The sequence below is a fragment of the Arachis stenosperma genome, chromosome 10 (genome assembly GCF_014773155.1).
Source record: "Arachis stenosperma cultivar V10309 chromosome 10, arast.V10309.gnm1.PFL2, whole genome shotgun sequence".
Lineage (NCBI taxonomy): Eukaryota > Viridiplantae > Streptophyta > Magnoliopsida > Fabales > Fabaceae > Arachis > Arachis stenosperma.
The window spans coordinates 100,470,487-100,480,966 of NC_080386.1; the positions used below are offsets into that span (position 1 = coordinate 100,470,487).

Below are 10,480 nucleotides of genomic sequence, written 5' to 3' on the forward strand. Positions count from 1 at the left end.
GTTAACAATTAAAACAAATACATGCAGCGAGATTTTTTTGGGTGACTGACACTTCTGATTTTTTTCTCTTCCGAAGTCGCCAGTAGCTGCGGCAATTTGTGTCTCTGACCCCATGCCTTTTTCATTGCACAATGCGCACAAAAATACATCTCTATTACCACGCTTTTAATGCATGAAAAAATAATTGAAAAAATGTGACAATAGTTTTTTATCACGCTTTTTAAGCTATCAGTACGCTTTTGAACAAGTTACATTTGCAAGCATACTTATTGCCACGCTTTATTTTTTGCCACACTTTTACAGATTACCACACTTAAAAACGTGACCGTATGTGAAAGATATAGCCACGTTTTTGGCTATAGAGAGATACATCCACCTTTTAAAGCGTGGCAATAATGAGAGATACGGCCACGCTTTTAAAGCGTGGCTATATCCTTGTCAAATTTAAAAAAAATCCTAGTATATCCTTATCAAACTAAATGAACAGAACATAGTAAAACCTGTTTGCAACCACCAAGAACAATAAGTATGTAGAAAACAAAGTCAAGTAGCAGGTCAAATAATTTTACATCATTTAGAAAAATCTGTAATCACATTGGGGATACAAAATTATGAACTAGTGTTATTACAATCTTCAAATGATCAAAATAATCCATTAGAAAAAACAGTATGATAAAACAAGATATAAAAGAGCATGATGAAGCCGACTAAGAGACAACATCAAGTAATAATCCATTTTTGGTACAGTATTGGATAGTCAAATTTTCAGAATCCCTCAATAATTTATTTAGATTCAGAGCTTTAAATCCTTGCAATTCCTTCCCTGCCGCCATTAAGCCTATTGCCTGTTCAATTCAATAAATAAGGGGTTATGCACAAGCCACCCAAAAAAGGTATCCAGGGACAATAGAATCTCAAGGATCCAGGTTACAAAGCAAAAGGAAATGCTTGCCTGTGCAGCACTGCTTGATGGTTCTCCCTCACTGGCACTGCAATTACATGGCCTATATAGCAGTAATAATTCATCAATTTCCATGACTCAAGGAATGAAGATTAGTAGCAAGAGAGTACATTACATGGCAAGACAACCTTGGTACCGAAGCAACAACCAAAGTTCATATAAAGCAAAGCAAAGAAAAGAAAAGAAAAGAAAAGAAAAGAAAAGAAGAAAAGAAATGAACCTACTAGAAACAGAATCAAACAAGGATAACCACTCAAACCTAAATTTTTGTAATCTGCCAAATTCAGTTTATCAAACAAATCAGATACCTCAACATATTTTCATAGGAATGAAATCTTAATAATATATTCTCCAAATCTTTCACAGCCATCGTTGTTTTTTTAATTAGCTTTTGATATATATATTAGTAATAGACAATAACAACTACTATCAAAGTAATTAACTACTACTATCCCATGTTGAAGGTTCCTCAATAATAATGTAAAGTCGATAAACGCTAGCTCTATATCCCTCTCCTAATGCTAAATATCTAGTTCTAATTATTATTGCCGAAACATTGAGACAAAGAATGAAGGGAGCCAGAGGATATAAACCTAGCTAGAAAAAGAACTTATTGCTTACTTTGTTAGTTAAATTATTTTGATTCGCAATCAGACATACAACGAATAGAGGATCCTAAGAAATTTCATTAGTCAAAAACTGTTTGTACGAAAAACAGAGAAGAAAATCCTCTACTTTCGTTCTAATCAAGATCAATGCAATAAAATCATGTATATGGCGTTAGATTTAAGTTCACTCACCTTGCTGAGTTACTTGTATATATTCCTACATTAACAAGAAAAAGAATCAAATTATTTCTATCTACAAACAAACCTGAGTCTCAGCTGAATTCAAACCAGAAGAAAATGGCTTCACATCATCATCTGTAAATCCTTTTAGACCAGCAATAATGTCATTCACGGCGACGGAATCATCCCAGGGCGCGAACTCTGTGATGAAAAGCAACTTCGATAAAAAAATGCTTTTTAAGTATTATTCATCATAACATTTAAACCAAAACTTGAATATTTTAACACAAACATCTTAGAGCTATTAATTTTATCAATATTTGAACAGTTTGGAAGAAATAATAAATGGATAATGTTGCACATATACCCCTTAGGATTTATCCCAGCAACTACAACATACAGATCAAGCTTCCCAATGGATTGCCATTTCCATGAACTCCAATCTCCAAGTCCCAAAATTATGCTTCCATCAGTAACAACAACCATATTAACCTAAAAAGAACATAAAAAGAGATGTCTCATTATTAAAATGTTGAAATGCATCATTGTTCATCACTATTGTGCGTATAAGGTTGAGCTTCACTTAGAAAGAAATAATAAAACCATAGCAGATAAAAATATATACCTTATACACTCATTATGATGCAGTTTGTAGTGAGTTTTTCATCGGTTGGCCAATCAATTCTATGTAGTGAGTTTGTAGCATTGTGCACTCCTAAATCCACAGCACTTTTCGCAGATAAAAACACAAGGAACTTTCCATTTGGGCTGGTCAAAATTCCAAAATGATCGCCATAGTTTTAGGCACCTACCTTCTCAATAATTGATATAGTTTCATAAACTAGTAAAATTTGCTCCATTCACTTTGAATGTTGAGCCTTATTCAATTATCAAAAAGAAAAAAAGAAGAAAAAACATACATACATACATACCTGAATCTTGGAAAGAGGGCATAGCTTATGATTCGAGTAAGGTTCAGTATATGACATTCTTGAATTGAGCTACATGAAAAGAAATATATACTAGTATCTAAAAGGATTCAAAAGAGGGATAATTTAGAAGATATTATTACTAAAGTGACTTACTTGATCTCTTGTTCATTAGATTTTGAGTCATGATGAGGTGCTCTAACTGCATACAATTAATAACACACCTCTTCTTGAATATATCCACCAGTGTCTCTCAATACAGCATTTCCTAAAGTAAGTATTTACTAATGGCCCTCACAATCCACCAACCGAAGTAAGTATTTACTTCACATAAATGCTAATGTAGTAATAGGCATCTCAAACCTAAGTAGCAATAATGTCACATACATTTTTCACTTTAGCTTTACCTCTGGTTTCAAGTCTCTATGAATGATACCATAACTTTGTAATATTTTTATACCAGAACCTACAAAACACAGGACCAAACTCCTTAGTTGCAAACTTGCAAGGCTAAACATGCTCCAACACCAAAAGAATACTTCAATAAAGAATGCAGGAAAAAGAGTTACCAAGCTGCTGAATGAATCTTCTGGCAGTTTGTTGTTGAACGCTCCCATGGGATTGGATATAAGAAGAAAGGTTCCCTCCAGCACAGAACTCCATCACTAAGTACGCACATCCATCATACTAAAGTAGAAATTAGAATAGCGAAAGTTTAAATAACAATAATAAAATGATCCTTCAATTATGCAACAACGAATTGATTTTTTTTCAACATATTTCACTTTAATTTAAAAAATAAGAAAAAGGGCATTCAAATAAAAGGGAACTAAAATTAAAAAAGAAGAACCTGGAAGAAATCAAGGAGGCGAACGATGTTGGGGTGGTTGACGAGGATAAGAAATTGAGCTTGCAGTGGAACGATGACTTAAGGCGAGGGCTGAGTTTGGAGAGGAAGACCTGTTTCACTGCCACCTCTTCGCCAGTGCCTCTATGCTCTGCCCTCCACACCGCCGAGAACGATCCCTTTCCGATCTTCCGCATCAAAATGATGTCCTTTACTCTTACGAGGAACGTGCCACCACCGCGGTTGCATGAGAAGGATGGCAGATTGGCAGGGCAGGAGAACGGCGTCGCAGATGGAGGAGGAGGGAGGGACGCGCTATCGTCTACGATTCTACGGAGGGAGGGAGACCTATAGGGCTGCAAGTGAATCGAGTTGAGCCGAAAAGTAAGCTTATTTTTGAAGTTTAAGTTTGACTCACCAAAAATTCACAAACTGATTCGAACTCACAAATGGGTTCAAATAATAAGAATATAATCGATAATTTTATATCAATAATTATAATTTATGTATTTTAAAAATATTTAAAAAAATTAATTTTATATATTATTTATTTATCAATAAATTATAAATTTTTTATTTATGTTCTACATTAAAATTATATATTAAAAATAAATATAAAATTTTAAATAATTAGGATCATTAATATATATAGTCAGTTTACGAGTTAATGAACTTAAACTTGACTCATTTAATTTATGAGCTCAATTTTAGAATCGAGTTTGGTTCATCAGTTCACGAATTTAACTTATCAAAGTATTAACGAGTTGAACTCGAGTTGGCCCATGAGTTACCTTGATTCACTTCCAGCCCTAAGACGCGATGGAGAAAAATGGAGATTCTGAGAATAGGGGTAAGGAAGGAACTGAGAGAGGCGCTGCCCCAGTAAGTCTCACTTAGGGTTAGGGATGTTGTTATTAGGTTATTAAGAATGTTAGATTTTGATAAAAGAATGAAAGTTTTTTTTGTTGGGAAATCTTTTGGCCACGTTTTTTAAGCATGCTAAAAGAATTAAAAGAAACAGCTACGCTTTTAAAACGTCACTATAACAAAACTATGTTGTCACGTTTTGAAATTGTACCTGTTTCTCGCACACAAAAAGTGTTGTTAAATCTCTAATTAATTGCCACCCTCATAAAAGTATAGTCATTAACCTTTTTTGCCACGTTTTTAAAGTATGACAAAAAAATATGGTCAAATCTCTAATCAATCATTACCCTCATAAAAAGGTGGTCATTGACCTTTTTGGCCACACTTTTAAAGCGTGACAAGAAAAAAACATGGCCACAAAACTTTTTTCTTGTAGTCGCCACTTCTAATGACATTTTCCTTTCAAAGCATTTTTGAAAAAAATCACATATTGGTGACTTAAGTTAAAATTTCTCATATTTGGGATTACTTAACTTTTTTATTTCATTGATGAAATTTTTTGGTCACCTACAGTTTTATCTATGTCTTCAGTATCTCTGTCAGTTTTGTTAAGATCACCTTTACCAACTTATTTTACAGTTGATATGTCGCTGTTCACAACCTCTCCACACTTCTTTTCTTACTTAATTCTGATCTTTGAATCTACTTTTCTCTTTCAATTTTTCTTTTTCTGAAATCAGTGTATCCAAGAATTATCCTGGATGATTTTGGATGTTTTTTGATAATTTTGCTGCTCACCACCATTTCGAAATCAAACGATTTTGCTTAATATTCAAACTAGACTAAGTATCTATTCGTTACCTGGAGACTTTGGTTCCTGGAAAGGTCGGGTGCTTCGACACGGGGAAACGGGTGAGACCCTAGAGTGACGTGGGGCGAGGGTTCGGATGTCGATGACGTCAGAGGGAGCGTGCGGAACGGGGGGCGGCCATCTGCAAGGACACTCAGACGAGCAAGTCAGTGTCCGTACGTGTTGGTAGCCAAATTAGGTAAAATGATGTTTACATTGGAGGGAGTGCTGACCTCTCCCCTTATATACCGTGCTGGGTGGGCCTGAAGGTGACCTGGCCCATTGTCCAGGATGCTTTGTGCTGCTCCTGCTCACGTGGGGAAGCGTTGGTGGTCCTAACCGTCGGGTCGGAGATTTGGGTCCGGTCCCGATGACTCCGACCCGACCATTTCAGCTAGGTGGTTTGGTCCGTACAAGGAGCGTGGCCGTATGCTGCCCGGATCGGGTATCCGAAGGCCGACCCGTAGGGTTCCTTTATTGTTGGTTTGGGTCTGCGCCGGAGGTGGCGCTCCGACCCGGCGAGTAGGTGGACTGGGCCTAGGGCGATCCGTAACAGTGCCCCTAACGCGCTAGCCTCGAGGTTTTGGAGCTCGTGACTAGGCGCGTTTACAGTAAGGGCGTGTCGTTCTCCTCGGGAGTCCGCTGGTGGCGTTTCGTGTTTTTCACGCGTGGTTGCCTCGTCTTTAGTGTTGTCTCCTTGGCTTCCGTGCGGGGTATTAAATGCCCTATCATTTCAAAGTTTGTGAAAAGACAGGTATGCCTCTTCCTTTTGGCGCTCTTTCTTCGACGGTTACATTTCTCTCCCTACTTTTGTTTCGCAGACCCTTCACAGTCCCATTTTCTCTCTTTTGTTTTCCTGCGCTGCTGCTATCAATCCTCCTCCTGCTTTGAGTGCTCCTGCTCTTGCTTGGATTCTTCTCTATTGCTGGTACTTTTCGAGGTTCTTCATTTTTGGTACGTCTTTTTTCGCGATTTTCTATCCTTTCTAGTTGCTTTTCTTGATTTTGTGTGTTTTGTGCGTTTTTCTTGTGTGCACGCTTGGGTTTTGTTCTTGCTTTCCTTTCTTTTTAGAGGGGGCGCCACTGGGTTTTGCTGGGGATTTTCATGTTTTGGGTTAGTGTAGGGATATTTGAAAGGGGTGTTTTGAGGGACCTTAGTTTTGCTTTTGTTTTGTGTGGGTTCCTGATCTTCCGTTCTGACTTAGCGGTGCCCTCTCTGTAGGTATGGCCGAGCGTTCTATCCTCCCGAGCCCGGCTCAGCGACCGCTAGCCGACTTCGTCGATCACTACGCTTGGGTGCCCTTCGACGTGAGGGACACCCCCTCCCAGGTTACGAAGGATGGTCTTCAAAATTTGCGTCAGGCGGGGCTCTTATGTGGGGGTGGTCCCAAAGAGGCGCTCTACCAAGCTTATGCTCCTGCTGATCGGGAGCGCGTATGCCACAAAAACTTGATGGCCCCCCGAGTTGCTGATTGGATGTGGGTCTATGAACCCATGTTCACGACTTTAGGGGTTCGACTGCCCTTCACCCCTTTTGTCATGGGTTTTCTTAACCGCTACGATGTTGCTCCGTCGCAACTGCATCCGAACAGTTTGGCTGTCATCCGCTGTTTCGAGATGGTCTGCGAATATTTGGAGCTGCCGACCTCTGTAAATGTCTTCCTCTACCTTTTCCTCCTCACAAACCCTTCTCGCCAGAAGGCGAAAAAGGGATACATGTCCTTTAGGGCCCAACAAGGTCGCATGATTTTTGGCCTCTTCGAGGATTCTTATCATGGCTTCAAGTCCACCTTTTTTAAGGTTAAGCCTATTGAAGGTCATCAGCCCTTCTGGTTGACCCTTGAGGGGGATAGACAGATCCCGACATACTGGAGTTTCGGAGTGGGATCTGATTACTTGATTAAGATTTCCTATGATGGACTGAGCCCGGAGGATCGTAATATTGCTGACATCTTGTTGGCAATTTTTGGTGAGAGAAACCTTAACCCCCGTATGGTTATGGGGGATCAGGAGGCCGGTCGGTCTTATGTTGGTGAGTTTTTTACCTTTTGTTTCTTATGCCTTCGTTTTCCTATTACTTATACCTTTTTCTTTGCTTTTTTCAGTTTCTTTGGCTGGCGGGAAGAAAACTTTGGCCGACTTGATGAGCCTTATTCAAGGGATTGAGGAAGGTGGTGAGGATTCGTCGGCGACCCCTTTGGCGAGCCAGGACCGTGAGGCTGCCGGGGAGGGCAGCGGTCCGGCCGCCGTGGTTGACCATGGCAGCCCGCTAAGGCTGGAACCTCTATTGTGGACCCCCCGGGGAAGGCGAGTGTGGAGACGGAAGAGATTCTTAATGATGATTTGGGATTTGGTGATGATTTGCAAGCCGCTGACAATTCAAAGAAGAGGAAACGGGACTCCGGGAAGGTACTTTCGGTCATGGAGAAAAACTTCGATACTGGGAGTTTTATTGAGTCTCAGCTACTCCCTGGTACGGAAGAGTTCTTCCATGACGCTGATCTTTCTGGGCAAGCGAGGTGGATGTATCGCAGCCTTCTCCGAGCAGCTGCCATTGCCAAGAAGGTGAAGCCCGTCTTGGGGAACTATCATACTATGGAGGTGAAGCTTCGGGATTCGCAGAAAGATTTGACAGACTCGAGATCTTGAGAGGAGTCTTTGAAGAAGAAATTATCTGAGTTGGAAGGGAAATCCAAAGAGTATGCTGAAGAAGCGAGTAGGTTGATGGAGCGGGATATTGCTTTGATGAAGGATCTGAACACTTCTCGCGGTGAGACTGACGCGGCTAAGAAAAGGGTGGAGGAGCTGGAGGAGAAACTTAAGTTGACGGAGAGCTCGGCGGAGGCCGCTCGCAAGGAGATGGTTGTTTTGAAGAAAAGGAATAGGGAGCTTGCACAGGGGGCTCGGGAGGCCGTGAGCTGACCGAAGAGGGGATTAAGCTTCAGGTGGCTGTGCTTGCTCCCAATCTTGATCTTACTCAAGTGGGTGGCCTCAAGATTGTTGAGGACGGGAAGATCGTCAACCTCTTGAAGCCTTGAGGTGGTGGTTTCTCCTGTTTCTTTCTTTGTAGTTTACTTTTTTGGTGTTTGGGCCTGTATAGGCGCCTTTGCTTGTAATGAACATTTTCTTTTTATGAATGATTTTGTTAACGCTTTCTCGCTTGCTCGGGCCATCACGGCCTTGTTTTGGTTTGTTTTTTTCGTTTATCCGGGCCGTCTTGGCTTTTCTCTTGGCTATTTTTCCTATGTATTTTGCCTTGGTTTTTAAACTCGGGTCCCTTTGATTGTTGGGGTGATCAGTCCCGAGCTTCCGTTAGGTCGACCGTTCATTTATTGTCTTTATGCTGCTTCAAAAATCTTTGAGAAAAACAAAGTTCATTATGTATATTTATGTGAAACTTTAAAACATAATAAGGATGCAATATGTACATATGCGTAAAATGGAAAAGAAACTAAGGGGTCGAGGTGGATGTGGTCGTGTTGTCGGACCGCTCTGCCACTTCTCTTACGAGTAGAACCTTTTTAGGTTTGCCATGTTCCATGTTCTTGAGACCTCCTTTCCGTCTAGTTTTTCTAGCTTGTATGCGCCTTTTCCGAGGACTTCCTTTACCCTGTAGGGTCCTTCCCAATTCGCAGCCAATTTACCTTCCCCTGGGGTCGGTGGCCCTATGTCGTTTCGACGTAAGACCATGTCGCCTTCCCCGAGGTCCTTTTTATGACTCTGCCTTTGTATCTTAGGGCTATCCTTTGCTTGATTGCTACCTCTGTTAGGTGTGCCATTTGCCTTGTTTTATCGATTAGGTCTTTCTCAACTGCTTCGCTTCCTCTTCCGAAAAGTAGCCTCGGGCTTGACTCCCCTATCTCGACTGGGATGACTGCGTCGACCCCGTATGTGAGTCAGAAGGGGGTTTCGCCGGTAGATGACTGGGGGGAGGTTCTGTAGGACCATAAGACTGATGCTAACTCGTCTACCCATGAGCCTTTTTTTCCTTCGAGTCGTTTCTTCAGCCCTTTTAGGATGACTTTGTTGGCTGCTTCCACTTGCCCATTGCTTTGAGGGTGTTCGACAGAGGAGAACTTTTGCTTAATTCCTAGTCCTGAGAGGAATTCCTTGAACTTTTTGTTGATGAACTGTGTTCCGTTATCTGATATGATGGATCGCGAACCTCGTGATAACTTGCCTCCAGAAAAATTTTTGACAATTCACTGCAGATATGCTAGCTAATGTCTCTGCTTCTACCCATTTGGTATAATAATCTATGGCCACTATTAAGTACTTCACTTGCCCTGGCCCTAGTGGGAATGGGCCCAAGAGGTCGACTCCCCATTGGGCGAAAGGTCGGGGAGCCATCATTACGTTGAGCTCCTCGGGAGGTACTTTGTGGAAGTTGGCATTTTCTTGACATTTTTTGCATTTTTTCACGAACTCTTGGGCGTCCGACATCATTGTGGGCCAGTAGTATCCTGTTCGGATGATCTTTCTTGTTAAGGATCTCCCCCCGATGTGGTGGCCACAGCATCCCTCGTGGACTTCTCTTAAGACATAGTCCATTTGGTCAGGGTGCAGGCATTTGAGTAGGGGCAGGTGAAGTCCTTGTTTGTACAACAGGCCCTATATGATTGTATATTTAGGGGATTCCCTCCTGATAGCTTGCGCTTCCTTCTCATCTGGGGGTGTTTTTGCATGCTCCAGATATCGGGAGATGGGGTCTATCCATGAGGGTGGGTTTGGTGCCTGGGTTGTGCACATGACGATTGCCAGTTCCGTCGCCAGCCCTTGGATTAGGGATCTGTTCCCTGTTCCAAGTTTGGTGCTCGCAAGCTTGGAAAGGAGGTCGGCTCGGGCATTTCTCTCTCTTAGGACGTGCTTGATTGTGACTTCTTCGAAGCTTTTGCACAGTTCTTTCACATTTTCTAAGTATTTTTGTAGCAGCGTCCCTGGCTTGGTAGGTGACGACTTGGGAGTCACTGCTGACTTCAACTTTTGATGCTCCGACTTCTTTGGCTAGTATCAATCCGCTTATCAGTGCTTCGTATTCAGCTTGGTTATTGGAGATCGGAAACTTGAACTTGATGGATCGCTCGTAGGTTATCCCTACCGAGTTTTCGAGGATGATTCCAGCGCCTCCGAACGTTTGGTTGGATGCTCCGTCAACGTGGAGCTTCCACCATGTGTCCGGTGTGTGGGGAGTTTCTCCTGTGACTTCTACAAGGAAGTCTGCCATAGCTTGGGCTTTGAT

The 10,480-nt window shown here is 41.6% G+C and overlaps 1 long non-coding RNA gene across 3 annotated transcripts; it reads right to left on the reverse strand.

Moving 5' to 3' along the window:
* Positions 1-948: 948 nt before the first annotated feature.
* Positions 949-3,905, reverse strand: LOC130954947 (uncharacterized). 3 transcript variants are annotated; one of them, XR_009076521.1, is made up of 8 exons: positions 3,529-3,905; positions 3,248-3,365; positions 2,835-3,144; positions 2,682-2,750; positions 2,375-2,517; positions 2,117-2,241; positions 1,835-1,950; positions 949-1,004 (listed from the first exon to the last, which is right to left on the reverse strand). It is a non-coding gene; the product is annotated as an uncharacterized LOC130954947 (long non-coding RNA). The 3 variants fall into 3 exon arrangements; XR_009076523.1 differs by having other exon boundaries at positions 2,375-2,557; XR_009076522.1 differs by having other exon boundaries at positions 2,375-2,561.
* Positions 3,906-10,480: the final 6,575 nt, after the last annotated feature.